At 43.7% G+C, this 23615-nt stretch overlaps 1 long non-coding RNA gene across 1 annotated transcript; it reads left to right on the forward strand.

Moving 5' to 3' along the window:
• The first annotated feature begins 9159 nt into the window (after nucleotides 1-9159).
• LOC309840473 lies at nucleotides 9160-10847 on the forward strand. Its single transcript, XR_014298617.1, has 3 exons — nucleotides 9160-9454; nucleotides 9549-9685; nucleotides 10731-10847. It is a non-coding gene; the product is annotated as an uncharacterized lncRNA (long non-coding RNA).
• Nucleotides 10848-23615: the final 12768 nt, after the last annotated feature.

Consider the following 23615-nt stretch of genomic DNA (forward strand, 5'->3'; position numbering starts at 1 on the left):
TATTCTTTGTAGGTCTTTGATGATTCTGGTGAAAGCATTGGGAGCATGGAAAGAAAATCTGGAAATATATCTGCTCCCATGAGGATACTTTTTAGTCCTCAGTGAAGGAAAGGTTTCTATGAAATAAATGTAATGTCAGTTGGCTGGTTGGTCTCTCAGGGAATGGTGCTATATTGGACACCATTGTTGGCTTCTGCTATTAACACTCACCAGTGGTGGTAATCAAAGTAACTCTGATGGGGAAAATTTATGTTGTTCCTTCACCACTATGCCACTTTGTACCTTATCCCTTGGGCAGTCAGTGAGACAGATGGGGTAAGAGACAAACTGACATCTGCATGACCAGTCATCTTGTCCACTTGACTATTACTGAGTAACTGAACTATAGTGCATGCCTCCTGTTGGGCATTTTTGTGGGACATGATTGCCTTCATACTCTATGCCCATTGCAGGAAGACCATCTACATATCTCCTGTCCAGTCCGTCCCTGTCACGAGGCCATAGGGATGGATTGAATAAGACAATAAAGGAAAGGTTCAGGTAACCGATGGAGAGATTCAGCCAATTACCAATTACCGAGACATACCAATTACCAAGTATGTCTACCTTATTCTAGTTTGTGTGTGTACATGTACATGTACATGTGTGACATGTGTACATATGTACATATATGGCATATGTACGTATTTGGCATATGTACACGTACATATATATGTGTACACACACACACCCTCAATCTAACCAGGGTGGTATTTTTCCTCCCAGTGAGCAACATTAACTAAAACAGTATCTACTAGCTCTGGACAGGTTTTTCCCTCCCAGTGCAGTCATTTTAATAATTGGATGTAGGTCTTTCTCAGGGAGGCTTGGAGGAAAGTTTATAATACAGCCACATTGCTGGGTCCTTCCTTAAAGGGACCCAGCTTTCCCCTTAACTGAGGGGTTCTAGGCCTGTGTTCTGGCTTGGTTTGCTAATTGGATATAAGACAGTATATTCCCACCTTGACAACTTAAGTCAGGTTTCTGTTTTCCAGATACACAGCTAAAACCACGCCTTAGTGGACGGCCCATCTGTTCATTTCTGAGAACCCCTTGATCCGTTAGCGGCCAGCCATCACAGGTCTCCGAAAGACAAAACACTCTAAGGGCCTTTCTGTTCTTGCAGCCGATTGTGGCAATTCCCCCAACCTCATCCTGAAGTTAAGAACCACCACCTGGCCTTTGCCAATCCAGAATTCTGTTCCCACGGAAATCAGCAACTCCAGTTATGAGGTGGTGTCTCCTGCTACTGTCTTTGGCATTGTTTTTCAGGGTGCTTCTATCATCTGTGCATAGCTTATACCGTGGTGAGGGAGCAGCCTCAGGAACTTGCTAGGGTTTCCATTGAGGGTGGCCAAGGAGATTCCACACTTAGGTACACTCCAAGATTCACATCTCCCTGTGCTTTTTAGGCCTTTGACACCTTAACCTCATGGACTCTAGGCCACCAATGCATCCAGGTTTCAATAAATGAACCAAGCAAGCTGTTAAAGCCACTTGTGGGTACTCAAATTGAATATTATAGCCTACATCCACATTTGTAATCTGCAACTTTATGCCTATTCAAACTCACATTTCACTTCCTTGGTCTGATGCACTTAGAATCAGTGCAATTCTATACATGCTTTCCAGCTTTTCCAGATTTAAAGCAACCATCCCTACTTATTCTGACCTACATAAGGCTAACCACTTTTAGAACTTTCAAAATAACAGAGGGTAAATTGAGATTTTTTTTTTTAAACCCAGCTAAAATCCTGTTGGACAGGACACTGTTGGCTCATGTTGATCCCTCCTTGTAGAAAACCTCCCATTTCTTTCTATCAAATCTTTCATGGTTATATGGAGGTACCTTCTCTTTCCCTTAAATATAGAAATAAGAGTGGCACAGAAGAGTTAACACTTTAAAAACAGCACATAATGAGTCAGAATAGAAATATAGAAAATCATTCTCAGAAGTGTGTACCCAGGGGTGCCTGGGTGGCTCAGTCATTAAGCATCTGCCTTCAGCTCAGGTCATGGTCCCAGTTGCCTGGGATCGAGACCTGCCTTGGGCTCCCTGCTTGGTGGGAAGCCTGCTTCTCCCTCTCCCACTCTCCATGCTTGTGTTCCCTCTCACACTGTCTTTATCAAATAAATAAATAATCTTTAAACAAACAAAAAAAAAAGAAGCGTGTACCCAGGCCAGCAGAGCTTCACTTTTTTGTGTCTCTGGTTCTTCTTCTTTTTTTTTTTTTTTTTTTTTAAGATTTTATTTATTTATTTGAGAGAGAGAGCGAGAGCGAGCATGAGTGGAGAATGGTCAGCAGGAGAAGCAGACTCCCTGCCGAGCAAGGAGCCTGACGTGGGACTTGATGCTGGGACTCTAGGATCATGACTTGAGCCAAAGCAGTCGGTTAACCAACTAAGCCACCCACATGCCCCATGTCTCTGGTTCTTAACCTGTTTTGATAACATCATTTTGAAAATCTGGTAAAAACTATGAATCATCTCTAGAGATAATGTCCATAGACAGAAAATATGCCTTCAATTTTCAGGTATTCAAAAATATCCAGTTATTCATAAACCCATAGCTAAGAACCCATGCCTTTTGGGACTGGGCCAATGTATTTAAAATATCTAAAGAAAGTGTTCATCAGAAGGGAATTTATTGGTTAGGCATGAATATAGCAGAAAAGAGAATCACAAAGACAAACCCTATAGTGTCCATTCAAACACTCTCCATGGGAGAGAGGACTCTGAACCAAAATAATCCATGAAATATTCTGGTCCTGAGAGCAAGATGAGAGTATCATCCTAATTTAATCTGATGCCAACCGCTTAAATGATCAAATTCCCTTAATTTTTATTCAATGCACACCAAACAAACTTCTTTTTTAAAAAGATTTTATTTATTTACTTGACAGAGCACAAGTAGGGGGAGGGGCAGGCAGAGGGAGAAGGAGAAGCATATTCCCTGCTGAGCAGGGAACCCGGTGGGGACCCTGTAATCATGATCAAAGCCAAAGGCAGACGTTTAACCAACTGAGCCACACAGGCACCCCCCCAAACAAACTTTTGATGATAATTTGACTCCTTGAGTAGATTGCCTTGCAGGGCAAAAATGCTCTAAGCAGAGAATGTGACTCTTTAGTCCCCTCTGCAGAAAGAATTATGGGGTAAATTAACAAGCTAGTGTGTTTTGTTTTGTTTTGTTTTGTTTTGCGTGGCATTCTCTAGGAGATTGGTTGATAGGAGTCCACACACATAAGATGATACCAGGTTGCTAAACTTGGCTGGCAGGGGGGAAATACCTCTAAGAAAGATTAATCCAGGTTTCTAAGCCTGCAAGGCAGAGAGGATGTGATAGATAGATTTGCCAACTTTCTAATTTAAATTTCTCAAATGCATTGTCTTAGGACAGAATCTGCCAGAGTCACTGACTTTATTAATTTTTTTCTGGGCTTAGGTGAGAAGAGTCAGATATGGAATTTTGAGACTCTTCTGCAGAACAAAGGGATTTAGGTTATTTATATACCTTTAGGAGTTACAGACATCAGTTACAATCATGTGGTTTCCCATGACAACCAATTATTATGCAATACTTTGAGACTTGAGTTTTCCTACCATAGGAAATAATATTAAATTTTTGAAGTCTCAATGTTTTTAAAGAGACTTCAGATAACCTTAAGTCACTTCTTAAAAAGGCTATAAAATATTGAATAGGATGGCTACAAATAAAAATCCTCTCATGGGTAGTCTTATAACCTGTAGTCTTGTGACTAGCCTCAGCCTTCATCTTTCTCTAACAGGCTCTTGAGAATGGCTTCATGGCTCTGAATTTCATTTCTGTCTGATACCATAATAAGACTTCTCCCTAGAGTTTCTTTTTACACACAACTAATAGATAGGAAGGCTGCAGTCTTTGACTTCAGGCAAGATTTGAATAGCCAGAACTCACTGGAAAAAGCAAGATTGATAGAAATCTAGGAATTAACACATCATATGTGAAAATAATAAATTGTAAGAAAAATACTCCTATTTCTCCCAATACGTGAATGGTCTCCTAAATCAAGTGTAAAGTCTCAATCTGGTCTCTTAAGTCCTTAAGCAAAGGGCCTCCGGCCTCACTCAGGTACCCACTCTCAGCCCCAGACCAGTCTGTTCGAACCTGCAAGGCAGTCACTACCTCAGCGGAGAGGCCCTCATAAGCTGATGAGGAGATTTCAGTGCAAGTAGTTTATTTGGGAGGTACAGGCGCCATCTGCAGGACAGTTAGGGAAGGGACACAGGGAAAGGAGGCCGCCAGAAAAGGGCCAGCTGCCACAGGGCCACAGGAAAATTAGGGAAAAGGGTGCAAAGCATTCCTCAGGGTTACCTCACTACAGAAATAGGGAATTTGGGGTATTTCACACCAAGTCTCATCAGTCATTGGATGTTGGCTGATCCTGGGAGTGTTAATTCCCCAGTCCTTCCAGAATGAGTCTGGGTGAACAAGACAGCTTTCCCGAGTTCTGGGACAGCCTTCAGGTACAGAAATGCATCGGATGCAGAGAAGGCAGTCTGAGGAGGATGCAGGCAGGACACTGAGAGTGTCTGCAGTATATTCTCCTGCTTGAAATAAGTCTGGGCCCTGCCAGTTTTTCTCTTAAAAAAAAAAAAAAAAAGGCATCTTTTTTTCTTTCAGAATTGTCTCGAAATCTTTCCTCCCAAGATTTCTCTGAGTAGCCCTAACCCAATCTCAAGATGTCTCCTTAGAGTATGTGCCTTGAATGAATGGAAGAAAGCTCCTTCTCTGTGGACAGAGTGCCTCCTCTGAGCAGACATGGCCCTTGGGGGCCAGAGTTTTGGAACATGGATAACATCTCTGTAAGAAGAAAATGGCGCCCCTTCTAAAGTGGCTTCTAGAAGTAAGTGTGCACAGCTTGGGGGGTGAAGTAGGGACTGTGCTGGCTCACATACTCAACCAGGCATTTTTAGGTGGTGCACAAACTGGACAACAGAACAATGGCAGTCCTGTTTACTTTGATCACTCCTTTCCTCTAGAGCCATCCAGAACTTACATGCACTACAGCTTTCTGATGGAGCTTGATCAGATATTGAGTGTGTGAACTTGGCAGCAATTCCTCAAACATCTATTTGCATTAACTGGTGTGTTTTGTGACTAAAAGAAAGGAGAATGTAGGTGGTCCAGAACCAACTGGGAGAAGACAGGGGAAAACAGGAAACTGAAATTGATGTATTGTCTATGTTCCAACTGTCCCTAGATACTTCTCCCTGGGGGCCTACAAAATATTCTCCACCTAACTTCCAAGACAACGGAATGAGATCCCTGTCTAAACTCAATATGCCAAATACCCATTTTATTTCTCTTCAAAATGATGTAAGAGAGATGAGGTGAAAAATTGAGAGGGAAATATTCTGCCCACTGTTCCAAGCATGGGGTAAATGAGTAGCAGTCCTGAATGTGGGTTCCCATGTGCTTTTTTCAAGTTAGTATCTGTTCACTGACTAGGTACAAGGTGAAAAGTTCAATGAATTCCTTTTCTTTTAAACTTTTTAAAAGAAACTTTAAAATGACAATTTAAAGTTTAAAATGACAATTTGCAACATTATAAAAATAAGTCAAATTTCACCTAAAATCCCTTCACTCTGTCAAAAACTATTTTAATGTCAGTGCTTTCTTTTTAATTTCTCTGGAACATTCCAGTACCTTTCAAACTTGTTTCTGGTTTTTCACTATCCTAAGTAATTTTCTGTAAACATCTTATTTATATGTATCTACAACCAGTTGGGAAGTTAGTAATCGTTGGCCATCGTCCCCATTCTGAGACTGGCAAAATTTCCTGGTTTTGAGTTTTTGTAGCCCCTCTTCATAACCAACTTCACGTCACTTGTATTTTTAGCCCTAATCCAAGCAGGGTGCATCCTGACTTAGGCATGAGGCAGTTAAGCATTCTGGCTCAATTCTCCCTGATACTTCAGTCACTGCCTTGGTACTTTATATGTGCTAAATGCCAGACTAGGCTCAGGAACTTACAAAGACGAGTGAGGTAGATTCCTGTTCTCAATTATTTTCTCATCTTGAAGTCTCAAGTGCAGTTTCAGATCCATACCCGTCATGCTGGACTCAGTACAACTTAATCATTAGAGGTGTATCAGAATGTTCCATCAGAGCCTAAGTAGACATGGGAAGTCCAAGAACCATGACTTTCCTCTATAAATTACCCCTCGCTGAGAGCATTTATTGTAATGTCCTGACTGCAGTTTTCATTTCTAATAAAGATCTGACTAAAGGAGTAAAGAGGTGGTTGACACAGGGAACCTTGAATTAGAGGATGAGAGAAAAGTGGGGAAATAGAATATACTTAACCACTGTCCTGAGGATCTGTGTCCCACCAATTTGACAAGGGGCCATCTAAGGTTCAGGTAACCAGCAGAGCCGCTTCAGGATTTGGAGGGAAATTACGGGATATGGTTAAATTTTAGAGTTTTTAAAAGAATACTACTTCCTCCCTTGGAATACTTCTTGCCAAGTATAGGCTTTGGGTCTTCAACTCCCACACCCCCTCCCACTATCACCACCCTCCAGCCCCTGTCCTCAATTCTTCCCTTCCCCTTCCCCTAAATTCTCATTTCCGCAAGAGGACGTCGTTTCCTCCAGACTCCATCTTCTTATTCATAGATCCCAGAGATTCTCCAATTCAGAGCTGCCAGGGACCTGATTCCTTTTGAAGGTTAACGCTTTATAATCCTGAGGAAATACATACTTTCACTTTCAGCATGCATATGATGGTCATTTTTTTGGTCCCCTTGATTACTCGTATCTTGCTTGTTGCTGTTTCTCCCTCACCCCCAGTCCTTCTCAGTGTAAATTGGCTCTGCTAACAAGTATGCCCGTTTTGGAAACACGTTGTCCATTCCTTTCATTCAGCCATGAAATTTGGGTCCTGTTCCCACCATACTTTCTGCCTTTCTTCTCTGTCTCGACCTAGTAACTGTTAATGTGCTCCTCACCCGAGCTCATGGCCATTCACGTGGTCAACCACATCTTGATATGCAAGGCTTCTCTGCCTGCCTTTCTTCCACATGTGCTTCTTTGGGTCAAAGCATACCTTCCAAGGAGGAGTGCCGCGCAAGGAGTTCCTCAAATGTTAGTGATATTTGTGGGATATTTACCTCCTTCGTGGAAGTTTCTTCTCACCTCACGTCAGAGGGTTGAGTCCGTAATGCTCCTTAGTTCATGGCACTCTGTCCTTACTGGTCTGCTTGAAGCTTCTCTCTTTCATTTACTGATTTATTCTTTTATTCTCATTCCTCCCATTCTTTTCTCAAAATAGGCAATACTCTAATACGTGTGATGTGTATCCTCTTATTTATTATGTTTCTTACAAAATGCATTATGTTAGGTACATTTTTTAATTCACGTAAATAGCCAATTTATGTAAAAGGCTATAGCTTACTATTTTTTTTAAAGACTTTGCTTTTAAATAATCTTTACACCCAACATGGGGCTCAAACTCACAACCACAAGATCAAGAGTTGTATGCTCCCCTGACTGAGCCAGCCAGGTGCTGGCTCACTTACTCTTTTTTTTTTTTTTTTTTTTACGATTGGATATAGGCACATCTTAGTTTCACTTAGTACTGCCAGATTGGGATCCAGAAAGACTGCACCAGCCTGTCCTGCCAATGGCAGAATATCTGGGTCCCTATATTCCTTTATCCCCAACACCATTTAGCATTAATTAGCTTTCTAATTTTTGCCAATATGAAGGGTAAAAGGTAATGGAATGCAATTTTAATTAAACGAACACAATGGAAATGCTGCAGATGGAGCCTTGCGTTCTCATTGACTCAGACCTCCCTTTGTATCTCACACCTACTCAGTTGTTAAATTCCATCTGCGCATCTCCTGAACCCATTCCCTCTTTTACTTACTTTGCCATGATTTGGGGAGAAATTTTTCCCTTTCACTATTGCGGTTGCTTCCTCATTTGTTTCTTAGCCTCCAGATGTCACCTTGTCGATAGACATTCTATATCTGCTACCAAGGTAATATTCCAAAAGCACAGCCCTTTGAGGCAAGAATGAAGAGGTTATGAGTGAATGATGGTGAGGATTTTAAACCTAGAACTCTGATTCAGGGGTTAGCAAAGATTTTCTTTCTCGCAGGGATCTCTAAACTTAATGAACGTTCAGTTAATTAAAGATGTTACTCCCCCGTAAATCTCCACAGGGGAATTTCTAAAAGGTGATTATCATAGCCTCATAGAAAAGAAAACTGGGACTCATTAAAGAATTTGCAATGTTTGGGGCGCCTGGGTGGCTCAGAGGATTAAGCCTCTGCCTTCGGCTCCAGCCATGGTCTCAGGGTCCTAATATCGAGTCCCATATCGAACTCTGCTTGGCAGGGAGCCTGCTTACCCTTCTCTGCCTGCCTCTCTCCCTACTTGTGTTCTCTGTATGTCAAATAAATAAATAAAATCTTTAAAAAAAAAAGAATTTACAGGGTGCCTGGGTGGCTCAGTGGGTTAAGCCTCTGCCTTCGGCTCAGGTCATGATCTCTGCTCAGCAGGGAGCCTGCTTCCTTCTCTCTCTACCTGCCTCTCTGCCTACTTGTGATCTCTCTCTGTCAAATAAATAAATAAATAAAATATTAAAAAAAAAAAAAAGAATTTACAATGTTTTGGTTTGGAATCCACTCTTTTGAGGGGAAGAAGTAAATAAAACCTACCCATCATTAGCAGATGCCTCCTTCCTTTGACTTTTCTAAACATTGCTTCATCGTGTTTGTGAGGATTCTTTAGTGACAAGCTCTGAAAACCAATTCCAAATTAATTAAGCCAAAAAAAAATTGGGAGGCAGAAAGGGAGGATGAATTATTATAAAAATACAAACATGTTTCAGAGAACCCAAGAGGGAAGAGTAGGCAGATGGGGGCAGAGGGGGGCAGTTTGCGGGATTTGAAAGCTGTCCGTGTAAATTCTGCAGGTGCGAGGCCTCTCTATTTCTCTCCAGAATCAGCCTTCTCCTGTCCTCCAACCTCAGCCCACTGTCACTGCCCCACAGATGCCGAATCTAAATGCTATAGATGCCACATCCTGCAGAGACCAAGTTAATTCTCTTTTGGCTTCAGGTTCATCTCACTTTGCCAAACACCTTGGATTTCTGTCACCCGAGAGGCCTGATAATACAGAAATGAAGTGTTGCTAGTGACAGACTTGAAATTTTCAACACCGCTGGGTGGAAGCGGGGAGCCTTCATCACTTCACTCAGAGATGATGGATTGTGAGAAACAGTATCCAGACCCAATACAGGTTGTAGCCAGAGATCCTGGCCTCGGATCTGGAGGCAGAAGCTGCATGTGACTAGTGATTTTGAGGCGGTCTGTGGATTATGTTCATGGGGCGTTTGGGATTGTCTGTCTGAGAAGACAGGTATGTATGCTGAGCAGCTACAGGGTTGGCTGGGTGAACATGATCATTTCTGTTTCACCAACATTCCTCACTTGAGAAGATCTTATATTTACAGGCCAGGCCTTGAGGTGGCATACACCACTTCTGCCCCAGTTCTGCGGCTTGAACTCAGGCCTGGGACCACGCCCACCTGGGTGGGAGGCCGGACAGTGGACTCCAGTTGTGTTCCCAGGAAGAAGAGGAAAGAAGCTGGTGAGTTTCTGACCACTCTGTTCCCCCCAAGATCCTCCACTTCTGCAAAATGGTTTCAAAGTGCTTTAAGTTCCAAAAAGTCTGCTCCGCTCTTCTCAATACTCTGCGTCTTTTCTGCACTTCTGCGTGGCGGTCTCCCAGCAGAGTGTAAGCAGAGTCTGGACATATGAGGTGCATGAGTTAGTTCTACATGGCAGGGAGTAGTGCTTTGTTGCTGAAGAAAGAGGAAAAGGAAGGTGCCTGGGGGAGAGAAAAAAGAAAAAATAGAGAAAAAAAAACTCCACATGGTGTTTATTCCCTAACCAGAGTAAGGAATCTGTCCTTTCAACGTATTAAAGAATTAGACATCTAGCCTCAGAAACTGAGAAGCTTTCCTAAGCGTGAGGTTCAAATACCTACTTTATCTCAGTCTCAAAGTGATGGGGGGAGGAAGAGATGAAGATTTCAGAAGAAATGTCATTCTGCTCACAGTTCAGGGCATCTAGCCTAACCTCAAGGGAGACTCGGGGACCTGTTCGTGTGTCCCCATCAGCCGACTGAAGCTGACATCTGTAGGCTATTTACCTGTGAGTCAAAAACTATAAAAATGTGATGGGGAGAGGTAAAGGTGAGGAGTTGAGAATTTATAATTGAACCGACGTTAACTAGAACTTGATTTTAAAAAGAAAATAATATGAATATGTACATTTCGACCATGACCTTGATCCCTCAACCCAGTATTTTTGTTTCCTTGTGTTTCTTTTTGGTATCTATTCCCTTATGTAAATGCATTCACATTTTTTTTTTTGTAAATTCATCATTTTAAATGACAGAGCTGTCATAATGAGATTTTTTTTTAAAGATTTTATTATTTATTTGACAGAGAGAAATCACAAGTAGACAGAGAGGCAGGCAGAGAGAGAGAGAGGGAAGCAGGCTCCCTGCTGAGCAGAGAGCCCGACGCGGGACTCGATCCCAGGACCCTGAGATCATGACCTGAGCTGAAGGCAGCGGCTTAACCCACTGAGCCACCCAGGCGCCCCATGTAAATTTATCATTTTAAAAGCCTACATCATAGCTTCTGTTACAGTCGAAGGAAGGCTAAAGAAACACGACAACTAAACATGATGTATTGTGGATGGGATTTGGGAACAGAAGGAGGACATCAGGCAAAAGCCTAAGGAAATCTAAATAAATCAAGGACTTTGGTTAATGGTAAGGTATCCATATCGATTTGCTAATTGTAACAAATAGACCACACTGCTGTAAGATCGCAATCATGTGGGAAACTGGGTGTGGGGTATGTGGGAATTCCTTATACTATCTTCTCGATTCTTCTGAAAATCTAAAACTGTTCTAAAAAATAGAGCCTATTTTTAAAAAGACAACATTATTATTCTATCCAATAACTGTGTTCTTTTAGTGTCAGACATTCATTCTGTTTCTGGTTTTCCACTGTTAAAAATAATGTTCTCTAAACATCCTGTACCTTTTAAATGAATTCAGAACCAGAATCCGCTTCAGCTGGAACTGAAAAGTAGTTAAACGCTAATGATTGCTCCTTCCCCTTTTCCAAACATTCAACTACAAGTTTCCCTTAATCTTCAGCCTCTTCAGTGCCTGTCTCCCCACAGCTTACTGTAGCTAATGCTACCTACGCAATGAGTGCCGTTCTGGTCTCTAGAATGGATCATGACCCAATCAAAAGGTACTTAAACAGTTCTGGCCCAATACTCATTGACCCAGCAAACGTCTATCAAGCACCCACAATGTGACAGGTAATGTGGTAGATAGGCGGCACTCTCTGTGACAAATATCCACTTTGCGAGGGTAAGAATATTTTATAAGGTTATGTTTGTGGTCATCCAAACTTGAGGGTTTGCATTTTAAAAGATGAAGCCAGTTTTGTCTTATATGTGAGAATCTTATCTTTAGATAGTTTTCCTCTTCCTTAACCTAGAGGCAATGTCCAGAATATAAATAACAAGGACATCTTGGCTCAGAATGTATCAGGACTCCAGAGCTATTTTGTATGGGTCCAACATGATACAGTCAGAAGTATGTAACAGTTTATTAAACTTAAGTCCCTATGTGAAATTAAATCATGGAGGTAAATGAGTATTAGGTCATAACTAAATCTTAAGAAAAAAAAAAGGTAATTAATGACACATTCACCTCTTCCGCTGGGAAATCTTTGGGGGAGAAAAGCCCAGTGAGAGGCAGAGTCAGCTGGACTGTTGAGGAGTGGTGGGAGTGGAACGGAAGGGTAGCCATGGAATGGTACAGAGAGGGTCCCATAAGATATCAGACCCCCATCACGTTCTCAGGCCAGTGTGATGGATGACGCATCCATCCCATCAGGAAGATCCTTTCATCTCAACCATTCCCTATGGTTTTCCCCACAACAGGGAAGATGGAGACCCACAGAGCTGAGCCATGCCCAGAGTAGCCATTACAGCTTGTCCACAGGGAGCTTTCTCTGTCTTGAAGGGGAGCATATCTGCAGTTTCCTTCCAAGGAGATAGGCAGTACTGAATGTTGGATTCCTTTTGTTGTTGTTTGGTTTTTTGCTTTTAGTGCTCTTACCCAATCATCTATTAACTTCTGATTCAAGAGGGAAAACACAAGTTTGTCTTTACCCACCTGAAAACCCATTATATGACTGAAGAAAGATATAAAGGCACAGCGAAGCGAAAACAAGAGGCGGGGGATATCAGTGTAACAGAAATGTCAACGTATTTCTAAGAGAAAGGAAGTGGATGGAGCCGTAGTTCCTAGGGATGCAAGGTGCAGGAAACGGCAGCCTGCACTGTGTTAGAGAGGTGGGAGGCAGAATTGGGTAGAATCAGGCCCCAGGAGAACCAGGAGACCTGGAAACCCAGGAATGGCCACAGAAAGAAAGAAGACTTGGCCGTGAAAGCTGGGAAATATAATTGAAGTTCTAGAGATAGAACATGGTACCCTTCTTACACCCTCTCTCAGCCTGTCCTCACCCAGAAACCCCAGCAGGCAGACATCAGTCTCTCAAGCAGCTGTTGAGAACGTGTATTTCCAATTCTGCCCTATGGCCAGCCAATGAGTGGATCAGCCTGGAGTCAAGCTCTCCAGTAAAGAAGCCCAGCACATATTCAGAGTCCCAGTCAGGTCTTTGTGGCTCTTTCCTAAAAATAAATTAGTATCAGGGTGCCCAGGTGGCTCAGTCAGTTAAGTATCTACCTTCAGCTCAGGACATGATCCCCAGGTCCTGGGATTGATTGTCATATCAGGCTCCATGCATGGTGGGAAGCCTGCTTGTCCCTCGGCTCCTCCCCCTGCTTGTGCTCTCTCTCTGTCAGATCAATAAATAATATCTTAAAAAAATAAATTAGTATTACCAGATACTTGAAAGCTTACAAGGTGAAAGAGAGTAACCAAAATAAAACAAGCAACAGCAGCTATGAAACCAGGAAGCAAGAATGAGCTTGGGAATTAAATATATAGTTGATCAGCAAGTCAACGAAGAATTGTAAGATAAAGACAGAAATTTGAGAAAAAAGACTTACAACATTAATGTAATAGAAAGTCCAAATGGATAAAAGAGGGTGGACAAGCATGAAAGAGCTAAGAGGAGAATTGACCTGAGCCGAAGGACACAAGTCCCCAGATAAAAAGGATCCACCAAAGTCCAAGCACATGAGTGAAAAAAAAGACTCACATTTTGATAAATCACTGTGAAATTTTAAAACTCCATGAATAAAGGGAAGATTCTAAAAGATTTCAAAGATGGATGAAAATTAGAGGTGACTTCCAAATTAGACTTGAAAATTAAGCTCACCGGGGCCTGGTCACCTGTAATCCTAGGTACTCGAAGACAACAGAATAGTGCCTTTAAAGTTCTGATGGAAAATATTTTTGGTCTTTTAATTTTATATCCTGACAAGTTTTCTGTCAAGTGTAAGGATAGGCTAGGAACATTTTCAGACAAATAAGAAAAAAGGACCTTTGATCTCCCAACATATTCCTAATGAGAAAGTTCCAGAGGATAAACTCAAATAAGGCCAGGCAGTAAACCCACAAAGAGGCAGACTTGCAACTCAAGTCAGGAGGGTCATGAAAGGAGCCCAAGGGTGGGAGCCCTGTAGCCGTGACAGGCTGGAGCGGGAGCACGGGGGATCCAGGAAGCTGAAGCTACAGAAAATACGGATTCAAGAGATTTGCTGTGCTTGAAAATCTGGAGACACTCAAGGAGGTGATGAAAATCATGTTTATTTCTAGAAAACTATTTTCTTCCTTCTCTTAAAAAAAAAAAAAATTGCTTCAAAATCTTTCCCTGGTAAAACTATCCTATAATTCTCTCCTCAGGGTCCTTCTTCAGAGGTTCTCAGGGGCTGGCTGTTCTGGCAAAGCTTACTTATAATTTGGGGTTGGGCAGCCTGAAACTCCCTCCCAGACTTATGTTTATAAGAGTCTATATTTGTGAGGGGAAGGGTGATATAGACTTTGGGGCTGAGGAAAGTTGTTGCCTGGAAGAGAGGAAGGAAAACTACAAATCAATAAAGAATTACATGATGTTTATCTTCTAACTAGCTCAGGGTCCTTCTCCAGTCAGCCATTTGGTCTGGGGAGGGCTCTGCCTTTAAGTCTAAGAACGGACCATATAAGCCAGGCTAAACCCAAATAATATTAAGCACTCCCTAGTGACAATATTGGTTAAAAGGCAGTACATAGGGGCACCTGGGTGGCTCAGTTGGTTAGACATCTGCCTTCTGCTCAAGTCATGATCCCAAGAGTCCTGGGATAGAGTCCCACATTGGGCTCCCTACTCAGCGGGCAGTCTGCTTCTCCCTCTGCCCCTCACTCTACTCTCCTGCTTGCTCTCTCTCTTTCTAAAATAAGTTCTTTAAAAAAAAAAAAAAAAAAAAAAGGGAGCACATTCCTTAAGATGTCCAGTCACAGGGAAACTTAGGATGGTAGCTAGAAATGTTGAGACAAAGATTTTCACTTTCTTGCTGGTTGTAAATCTGGACTAATGTAGTCTTCGAAGTTGCTGGCTGTGATATGAAAATCACAGGACAGAGAGAGCCTCTCTGAGATTGAAACTGACACACAGCGGGAAGTAGAGCCAAACGATGGAAAGGACTTATGATCTGATGATATTTTATGAGTTCCTGCTCCAGGCCACACCCATAGCCAACTCCATTCTGGGACTTTTAAGTGAGTCCATAAACTCACTTTTTACATAATGAATCTGGGTCAAGTTTCTTTCTGCATAAAACAGAAATATTCTTACCTGATATGGACTTTATACATTTGCTTATTGATTTTCAACTCTTTGAACAGAATGTTTTATGGTAACAGGAGAGAATATAAATACTATTTTAAAAGATTTTATGTATTTGTCAGAGAGAGAGAGAGAGAGAGCGCTCGCAGAAGCAGGGGGAGGGGCAGAGGCAGAGGGAGAAGCAGGCTCCCCACTGAGCAAGTCCTCAATGCAGGACTTGATCCCAGAACCCTGGATCATGGTCTGTGCCAAAGGCAGATGATTAACGAGCTGAGCCACCCAGGCATTCCAAGAATATAAATACTTTTAAAAATACAAAAATGAAAGTACAGATGATAGAAACAGATGGAAGGTAGGAGCAAAGGTAAATGAGGAACATAGACATGATTTCTATAAGAGTTGGGGTCAAGAGATATGGTCAATAGGTGATGAAACAAGACATAAAGATATAAGTTAGCATTTGAAGTTACAAATGCCATAAATACAGGAACCAAAAATGATGCTATAAGCACCTTGGGAAGATTGGAAAGGTTTGTAATAGATATGTATTCTAGGATCTATGAGGAAATGGAGATCAGTTCTAAAACTACCAATGACCAAAAACACCAAAGAAAAAGCAAAGTATACAGGGGAGGTAAATAGATTTAAATTGTAAGACTCAGAAGGCAGAAACTAGAGAAGTTGAAGTGGAGCCTTGGGAAGCCTTGGGAAGCCTTGGGAAACCTTGGGTCTGTGTCTCCATGCACCTTTGTGAAGTGTGTGTTCCTCTCTGGGTGGGGAAAGTTACTGTAGGAAGGGGTGTTGGATGATGGGATGCGATGATGCTTATGAGTCTGGTAGTAGGGACATGCACACTTTGGAGCTCAGGAATGCTTGAGCTGAGGGTTGAGACCGTGGGGTGGAGACTCAGAAAAAAGGTGGGACAGAGCCGTAACTAACTCCTGTGGTTGCTTTGACAATTTTGTACATCAATGTTGGTGGGAAGTAGAAAAATTTTCAGCTGGAAAGAAGGGGGGAAGTTGATAATATCTCACTTTAGAGAAAACTAATAATGGGGGCACTTGGATGGCTCAGTTGGTTAAGCATCTGACTCTTGATTTCGGCTCATGTCACAATCTCAAGGTGGTGAGATCAAGCCTTGCATCCACGCTCAGTGGGAGTCTGCTTGAGATTCTCCCTCTTTCTCTCTCTCTTTCCCCTCTCTCTCCCCCAGCTCACTCTGTATTTCTCAAAAAAAAAAAAAAAAAAAAAAAAGAAAGAAAAAAAGAAAAAGAAAAGAAAAGTAACAAGAACTTTGGTTAAGGTAACTTGGAGACATGATATACTCAAAACTCCTTAAAAAAAATAGAGGGGTAAAAAGCCAAAAGGAAAAGGAGACTCTTACTGTGGCAATAAAGTGGCCTGAGAATACTCCAGCATCAAGAAGCCTTCCTCTGGCTGATGAGGGGCACTAGCTAGATTTTGATTCAAATACTTTTCTCCTGGAAGAAAAGCTAAGATTTGGGGAAAGAAACTGTTTCCACCTCTTGAAGTAGGAGGCATTTCAAACAGCCTGTGGCATCCTCTCATTTATTCAAGAAAACAAGGATGTGTTTGGAGATAACTTGGGCAGACCAGCTTAAAAACAGAGCTGTGAGGGGCGCCTGGCAGGTTCAGTGAGAAGAGCACGTGACTACATGAATGAACCCCAGGGAGGGAAACACTGACCCTGGTGAGTCTGAGCTGGTAAGTCTGTTAAAAGAACCGTTGAGCTCCCCAAAATCCTAAATAATGGAAGCTTTCACAAAAAGGAACTAAAAGGTGGTAATAATGGGCAAGTCGTTGACAATATTACTGATTTTGTATTGACCATCCCAAACTATTCGAGTCATGCAGTGGTATTTTGGTCAGACTCCGGAATATAAATGATAGGGGTAGGTTTGAGGAGGAAAGAAATCCTGAAAAGACACAAGGTAAACAGGGGAAATAGCTATACGCGGGAGGAGGGTGTTTGTAGGGGGAGGGGCAGATTTTGTAGAAGGTGAGGGAAGTGCTGTGGAAGATGGAAAAGTGTAAGTAAAAGGTAGGGAAATACTGGATGAGACCTTGTTGAGCAGAGAGGAAATCTGTAATTAGAAGAAAGGAAGTAGCAAGGTTAAGGGAACTCTAATGCACCGTCTGTAAATTCAGATTATTGCCTACGGGTCACCAGGTCACCAACTCCGAAGAGTTGGCCGGAAGGAGGAGGGAAGTTTGTACATTGCTGAGCACATGAGGAACAGTTTGGGCTGGCCTTGTCAGGCTAAGCACCCTCAAAATGTAAAAAGTCAGTTAAGGTGAGAGAAGGAGTCAGTTACAGGAAAAGAATGGTAGGTTATGAGAGAAATGTCAAGAAATAAAAATAGACTCTTTTTCATAAGAAGATAAAGATTAAAGAATTATGTAAACTAGGGGAAGGAGTGAAAAGGATAGGAAGGTGTTTTAGGAATAGGCAGGCATCCAGCAAACACCAGCAAAGGGAATCAGTCCCTTGTCGGAATGCAGAACAGGACAGAAAACAGACCAGGGGGCCCACAGTCAGCCCTTGTGATCCCTTGCAGCCAGTGCCTAGCTCACTGTGACAGGCAGGGGGCTAGGACACCCATTCAGCCAGGGAGGGAGGACACTGTGTTCTCCTAGGGGCCTCCCCACCCACAGAAGTCCCAGGGGAGGAACTCTGGCTTTCAGAGCAGGACCCATCCCCCATGCCTGTGGTGCTGCCCATTTCCTGCAGCAGGGGCCAGAGATGCATACAGTTCACAGGAGCTGCTCCCTTCCTCCTTCCCAGCTCCTCTAGCACTCTCTGCCTTGGGCTCATCAGGATGGCTCTCACCAGTCCCCTTTCCCTGGGCATGCAGCCTCCAAATCATCCTCATTCCCCCAGTCCCATCCCTGAGTGGCCTGTGCATCACCTTTCCTGACCCCAGCTGCCCTAACTCATCTCCTGAAAATTCTCACTGTGCCCTTGGAGCTCAAGTTCATTCAGCAGCAGACTATTCTGCATCCTTGCCCTCTTTTATGAATGTTCTCTTCATCTTTTTGCTCTGCAACATAATTTTGGTCTGAAGATCCTGCTTTCTTTGAAATCCCCTCTAAAGGTAGTTGCTTGCAGGCCTCTGGCCCTCATATCCCTGGGCCAGGAGGTGAGTTACATGTTCTTCCTGTTCCTCATTGCCAATACCAAATGCCCTTTCTGCCACAATATGAAGAGCTAGACTATCCACAACCCTTCTGTCTGCGGGCATCTCTGCCTTCCTCCCCATGCTTAGAAGATTTTAGCCCCTGGATCATTCTCTCTAACACTCCAACACCATTCTTGAGGATTTCCACATCCACATTGATGATGATTCCAGTGCCCTGGACTCAAGTTCCCTCAATATTCTCTTCTCCGTGAACTTGCCTTCCATTCTGTCTAAGCCATTCTCTTCCATGCTTGTATTCTAGACCTTATCCTTACAAGGACTTCAGCCTCACCACAATTTCAATTTTAGATATTCCATTCTCTGACTACACCTCTTTCCTAACCCAGATTTTCTAGAACACAGAGCCAGTTTGAGGCAAAACATGTGTTGATTCTTTTCTTGGAAAGACGCAAGAGCGAGGAAAAAGGAGTATCAGGTAGAGAAGTCAAGAGAACACCTACAAGGTGGTGCTATACTGAGGTAGTCCATCTTTACAAGAATGCCAAACAGGATTGCTTACAGGAGCCTTCCAGAGAAGCCATATGGAACCACAGCAACTAAAAACAATCTATCGGGGGAGGAAAAGGAAGCCATTTATCTGTGGGTGCCTTCCCTCATGGGCCAAAATCCTCCCTATGGGACAATAATTCCTTGCAATCTGCAAGTTGTGTATTTGACCCCTCTGGGAAGTCAGTGAGGAAGCCACAGCACCCAAGGGTCCAGTCGGGTCAGTGTGGGAGCTGCTGTGACTCCCATGGCAGTGGATGGGAGAGAAGTCGTGCTGACCCCTGGTCCTGAACCCCAAGGGGAGCCTGAGGCAAGCAGAGCTGGGAGATACGGTGGGCAGGGCTATGACCAGTGGAATGAAATCAGGCATCCCTGGGGCCAGTATGGTCAGAAAATATGGCAAGTGGCTTAGATCCTGGGGAGAGCACTGGGCAGATCAGGCTGAGCACCTCTGGGGTGAAATAAGCTGGATCTTTTACCACCCATCTGTTATGCCACTTAGGTCTGTTCTTACCCATTTATATCTGGAGCTTGTTTGAGGAAAAATGATGCTGTCACTTTTCCCCCAAGAGAACAGTGTAAATCCAATTCTTCAAGCTGATGGCCAGTTGCATCTCTTTAAAAAGGGACTGTAAGACCAAGTTAAATCCCTTTGCTGTAGTTGTGGTCCCAGGGCCATAATTGATATTCCTCCTCCTCCTGCTCTAACAACTATTCTAGGTTTCCCTCACTCTCAGCCAGCACTTTGGCTGGTCTGGATTACTTGCCCAGTAACCTTGCTCTTGCCAGGGAGTTGTGTGGCAATTACCCATTCAGAGTAATCACTGGGCAGAGAAACAGCCAGACTTGCCCCAGTGAATCCCCTGGATTGCAGACATTCTCCTTTATCCATTATGAAATGACAACCCATGCTATTCACGTGAATCAAGGTCGATGACCCCTGCCGTGATAGAAACGTCTTTCTTTGTCTGCTGGTCTATTGGCATGAGGAGCCCCCAGTAAGCAAACCATGGTCACGGCTTCCAGTTACCTGGTAGAAGCATGCGCACACACAGACACAGACACACACACACGTGCGTGTGTGCACAGCAATAGGAATTTGTCAGGACCTAAGATAAGGCAAAAGGAAACGTGAATTCTACAAGTGGGTCACTGGAAATAATGGTGTTCACGGACAATCCTACTTCACCTTGTAGTTGCCCAGACCTATGTAGTCTGCTGTTGAGGAGACAAAATCACCTTCCTTCCTGGCATCATTCTAGTAACGCATTAACCAGGAAATTGCAAGAATTACTGCCACCAACCAAGCTTGAAAGATACAGAGTAGCTACTCCCACCCCAACCCCATCTAATGTGTCCTTTTGGCAGATGCCAAAGCTAGACGGGTTCTGGAGAGTGACTGTGGATTATTACAAACATAATCAGCTAGTGAATCCAATTACAGCTGCAACCTGGACCTGGTATCTTTACTGAAGCAAATCCAGCTCTTTTCAGCCCCAAAGCAATCTGGCCCCATGTGGCATGACAGCTGTATTATGTCACTATTTTTTCTCATGGCTATGTCCACCTCTGGCTTTCTGGAATAATCTAGCCAGAGGAGGCCTTGATCATCTTGATAACCTACAGATCATCACTCTGGTCCATTACATTGATGATACTATGTTACTAGGAGCTGCTGAGCAGGAAGTAGTAAGCACTCCAAAGACTTTGGTAGAACATGGGCATTCCAGAGGACAGGAGATCAACTCTATGGAATTTCAGGGACCTGACCTATGGATGAAGTTTCTGGGGTCCAGTTGCCTGGGGCATGTTGAGATACAGCTATTAAACGAGAGGCATGTTGTTTCATCTTGACTTGACCACCTTCACTAGAGAAGCACAGAGCTTGGTGATAACCTGCTTGGATCTTGGAGGCAACATAGGTACTACATTGAAGTGTGTTACGCCAATTGTTACGCCAATCCATTTACCAAGTAATCCACAAGATCGGCAGCTCTGAGTGGGCCCTGGGGCCAGAAAAGGCTCAGCAGCCGGTGGAAGTGGTTCAAGCTCCCCTGCTACTTGGATCTTGAGACCCGGCAGACCCAGTGGTATGGGAAATATACCAAAAGGGAGACCTTCTGCCAAAACCCGGATAAGATAATCATGGTGCTGACCCTTAGGGGATTGAAATAAAACTATACCCTTTTCTGCTGGCTGTCCTGCATCTGAAAAGCAAATCTTAAATTGCCCCTGGATCCTGGCATGATGCAAACAGACTCTCCCGCTTGAGGGGGGAGGCTGTCAACACTAGATGAATTTTCAACCTCTAAGAACTGTCAGTCACAGTAGTGGCTAACTTCAGAGCTGAGCTAAGTGATGTGACACAGGACGCCGTGGGCTCTGATCCAGTTACTCCTTGCACCACTGAGACCCCCTTGTATTCCACATTAAATCCATTCTGGTAAAGATGGGAGCTCGCTGCATCCTCTGTAAGAGATTTAAAATATAAGTACGACCGAAACTAGCTACAATCCCACTAGCTGCAACCAGATGTAAGGAGCCAGAGGTGTAAGAGGGCAGATGGAGGGAGAATTTGGAACAGAGAAGTGGGAAGGCGGGTAAGAGGGGTCTTGGAGCTCTTGGAGAATGAGGCAGTGTAGTGTTGTAAAATCTGTCTTCCCAAATGCAGCTTGTTCTTCAGGGCCCCAGGACCTCTTTTACCTAGGTTCCTTCTTCCCTGCCCCCAAATCCCTCTCCATATGCCCTCTTACACCTCTGGCTCTTTATAGCTAGTTCAAGAAAGAAACCACATCATGCCTTCTGACTCAGGGAGGTAATAGAATCCAGTAAAACCACCATGACACTCAGATACAAAGACTACACTGCTGCTGGGGAGAGAGACGGATGGGAAGGTATTCTCACAAAGAGCGATTTCAGTGGAACAGAAGAGTAGGAAACAAATGGCATCAGTGTGGTGAGAGAGCAGGATGTAGACGTCTTGGAAAGGTCGACTGAGTAGGACCTCTAGCAGAGGTCACGCCAGCTAGGGCAGTGGCACTTTTCTAGACGCTCTCACTGCTCTCTGGATCTCCCATCCTGCTCCGTAAGTATCTAATTCCTACACTAAACTCTGGACAGGATTCACTTCTGCTCTATCCCTTATCCCCTCCTGCCCTCCCTCAGGCAGCTGGTGTGCACAGAATGATCCATATGTGAATGAATAACGTTATGCGTGTTGGTAGTCTTGGAGATATCAGGTCCCCCTTCAAGGAAGGACTTGCTGCCCAGATGCAGAGAACATAGCGAGGAGGCAGATGTAGCAGTCCCCTCTTTCAGGATCTGCCTAAGCAGCCCTTCCCCGTGACTGACTGAGCCGTTCCAGCCACACACGAGATACTGACAGGCAATATTCCTGAGTAACTCCAGGTTGGCCAAGACTTGGGCAGGTCTGGAGAGCAGTTCAGTTTCTTCCTCTGCCTAACCCAGTTCCTTCCTCCCACCTCCCTCACCCCATCTTTACAAATGTGGATCCTGTGAAACAGCAAATAGCAAAATTCAGACTAAGTTTTTAAGATTTTGTTGGCTTTATTCGACAAGTCATGCGCCAGGCAGCATCCAATCTAGCATGTCGAAAGGAGCCCTGAGAAACTGTACAAAATGGGAGACTTTTAGAGGCAGAAGGCAGCAGGAACGAGGAAGTGACACTAGGCAAGAAAATAGGTTGGTTACTGCGAGGTTACTTTCCATAGGGGATGGCAGGGGTTCATCTGGCAAATTCCTCGGGTGATTTCTGGATTGGCTGGCTTAAGACTATTTCTGGGGAAGACAAAAGTGTAATTAAGTTAACTCTCAGTTTGGTGACTTGGGCTTAGCATAAACAACTTTGTTTTGGGTGGGCCTGTTGTCTTGTTTCTCACATCACAGAAACCATCTGGTACCCAAACTCCATCTTCAGCTTCTGCTTCCAAAGAAGCCGTTGTGTGACAGAAGATAAAGGAGCTTGTCCACCACTGGAACAGGACAAATAGGAGATTGGGGCAAGGGGCAGCCAAGCAGATGTGTGGCCAGAGTTCACCTTCCTTACTACCAAAAATATGTGCCCTAGAATGTCATCTGTTCCTTTGTCTTTTTAAGATTCTGTTCTTCTGTCAACTTTCTAGTTAAGTTATGTATCGAATAATGTCAGATAAATGAGAAGGGGTTTGCATTAGGCTTGTCAGTCAGAAAGATCAGAACCCCCTCGAGCTTGAAGAAAGGGTGGTGGTCATTCCACCAGCTCTCAAGGAAGACAGAGAGTGACTCTGATGACCAGTCCTTCTCATCTATTAACTTTATCAACAAAATCAACAAAAACCAGAGTGGAGAGTTCTTCTGAGACCTGAATGATCACTTTATGATCCCCAAAGCCTTCCTTTCTCCTCTCTAGTAGCCAGGCTGCAGAAATAAGCATTATGGAAGGAAGGAAGGGGAAAAGGAAGGGAGGGACAGAAAAGAGGGAGGGACTGAGCAAGGGAGGGAGGAGGGAAGGGAGGAGCAGAGCATGAGGCACGGTGCTCAGGAAAGGCTCACAGAGCAAAATCTGGATGGTGGAAAAGAGGAAAAGAAGTGGAGTCATTTAGTTCTGGGTGTAAATTCTTGGTGTAGTACGTACTTGCTGAGAGAGAACCTAGTGAGTTGCTTTAACCTCTCTGGTTATTAAATGAAGCCTTATTTGTCCACCTCTTAGACTCTCCTAGTCTACGCTTCAGTCTCTGTGAATTTCCAGAGTGTTCCCTTTGCAGTGACCCTTTCTCCAAGTGCCCCGCCAGCCAGCTACTATATTCCCTTTTATCTTGTCAACTGTGGCTCTTCCTGCAGAACTTAGCTCAGATGTCTCTGCCTTTAGGAAGCCTTCCCTGGCCTCTCAGCCTGCTGTGCTCTCCCAGGGAAACCTGAGTTGTCTCAGTTGCAGCACTTACCTCTCTGCTGTGATGTCAGTGGACTGCCTGCCGTTTGAGGCTCC

This window comes from Mustela nivalis (genome assembly GCF_964662115.1).
Source record: "Mustela nivalis genome assembly, chromosome: 9".
In the NCBI taxonomy this organism is placed as follows: Eukaryota; Metazoa; Chordata; class Mammalia; order Carnivora; family Mustelidae; genus Mustela; species Mustela nivalis.